The sequence below is a fragment of the Varanus komodoensis genome, unplaced genomic scaffold, assembly GCF_004798865.1.
Source record: "Varanus komodoensis strain SLA01 unplaced genomic scaffold, ASM479886v1 scaffold9, whole genome shotgun sequence".
Lineage (NCBI taxonomy): Eukaryota > Metazoa > Chordata > Lepidosauria > Squamata > Varanidae > Varanus > Varanus komodoensis.
The window spans coordinates 23,217,862-23,219,864 of record NW_025336598.1 but is presented as its reverse complement, the minus strand read 5'-3'; the positions used below and the strand labels follow the sequence as shown (position 1 = coordinate 23,219,864).

Below are 2,003 nucleotides of genomic sequence, written 5' to 3'. Positions count from 1 at the left end.
GCAGCCAAAGATGGAGAAGCTCTATACAGTCAGTAAAAACTAGACCAGGAGCTGAGTGTGGCTTAGATCATGAGCTTCTGGTTGCAAAATTTAGGCTTAAATTGAAGAAAGTAGGGAAAAGCACTAGGCTGCTCAGGTATGACCTAAATCATATCCCTGATGAATATACAGTAGAGGTGACAAATAGATTTAAGGAATTAGATCTGATAGAGAGAGTGCCTGAAGAACTATGGACAGAGGTTCGCAACATTGTACAAGAGGTAGCAACTAAAACCATCCCAAAGAAAAAGAAATGCAAGAAAGCAAAATGACTATCTGAGGAAGCTTTACAAATAGCTGAGGAAAGAAGGGAAGCGAAAGGCAAGGGAGAAAGAGAAAGATACACCCAATTGAATGCAGAATTCCAGTGAATAGCTAGAAGAGATAAGAATGCCTTCTTAAATGAACAGTGCAAAAAATAGAAGAAAACAATAGAATAGGGAAGACCAGAGATCTCTTCAAGAAAATTGGAGATATGAAGGGAATGTTTCATGCAAAGATGGGCATGATAAAGGACCAAAATGGCAGGGACCTAACAGAGGCAGAAGAGATTAAGAAGAGGTGGCAAGATTACACAAAGGAACTATACAAGAAAGAGCTTAACGTCCCTGATAACCACGATGGGGTGGTCACTGATCTCGAGCCAGACATCCTGGAATGTGAAGTCAAATGGGCCTTAGGAAGTCTGAGCAACAATAAGCTAGTGGAGTATAGTGGACAGTATTCCAGCTGAGCTATTCAAAATCTTAAAAGACGATGCAGTAAAAGTGCTACACTCAATATGCCAGCAAACTTGGAAAATTTGACAGTGGCCACAGGATTGGAAAAGGTCAGGTTACATTCCCATCCCAAAGAAGGGCAATGCCAAAGAATGTTCAAACTACCGCACCATTGCACTCATTTCACATGCTAGCAAAGTTATGCTCAAAATCCTACAAGCTTGGCTCCAGCAGTATGTGGACCAAGAACTACCAGAAGTACAGGCAGGATTTTGAAGAGGGAGAGGAACTAGAGATCAAATTCCCAACATATGCTGGATCATGGAGAAAGTTAGGGAGTTCCAGAAAAACATCTACTTCTGCTTCATTGACTATGCTAAAGCCTTTGATTGTGTGGATCACAACAAATTGTGGCAAGTTCTTAAGGAGATGGGAGTACCAGACCATCTTATTTGTCTCTTGAGAAACCTATATGAAGGTCAAGAAGCAACAGTGAGAACTGGACATGGAACCACTGATTGGTTCAAAATTGAGAAAGGAGTTTGGCTGTATACTGTTGCCCTGCCTATTTAACTTATATGCAGAGCACATCATGAGAAAGGCGAGGCTAGATGAATCACCAGTTGGAATTAAGATTGCCGGGAGAAATAGCAACAACCTCAGATATGCAGATGATACAACTCTCATGGCAGAAAGTGAAGAGGAACTAAAGAGCCTCTTGATGCGGGTGAAGGAGGAGAGTGCAAAAGTTGGCTTGAAACTCAGCATTAAGAAAACTAAGATCATGGCATCCGGTCCTCTCACTTCCTGGCAAATAGATGGGGAAGAAATAGAGGTAGTGACAGATTTTATTTTCCTGGGCTCCAAGATCATCGCAGACAGGGACTGCAGCCAGGAAATTAAAAGACGCTCCTAGGGAGGAGAGCTATGGCAAATCTAGACAGCATACTAAAAAGCAGAGACATCACCCTGCCAACAAAAGTGCGTATAGTCAAGGCTATGGTTTTCCCAGTTGCAGTGTATGACTGTGAAAGCTGGACCATAAGGAAGGCTGAGCACCGAAGAATTGATGCGTTTGAATTGTGGTCCTGGAGGAGACTCCTGCAAGTCCCTTGGACAGCAAGGCGATCAAACTGGTCAGTCCTAGAGGAGATCAACCCTGACTGCTCTTTAGAAGGCCAGATCCTGAAGATGAAACTCAAATACTTTGGCCACCTAATGAGAAGGAAGGACTCCCTGGAGAAG

At 42.9% G+C, this 2,003-nt stretch overlaps 1 protein-coding gene across 1 annotated transcript in view; it reads left to right on the top strand.

Annotated features, from left to right (window-relative positions):
• SGCB (sarcoglycan beta) overlaps positions 1–2,003 on the top strand; it is a 14,658-nt gene that overhangs the window by 8,812 nt on the left and 3,843 nt on the right. The gene's annotated exons all lie outside the window — the stretch shown is intronic.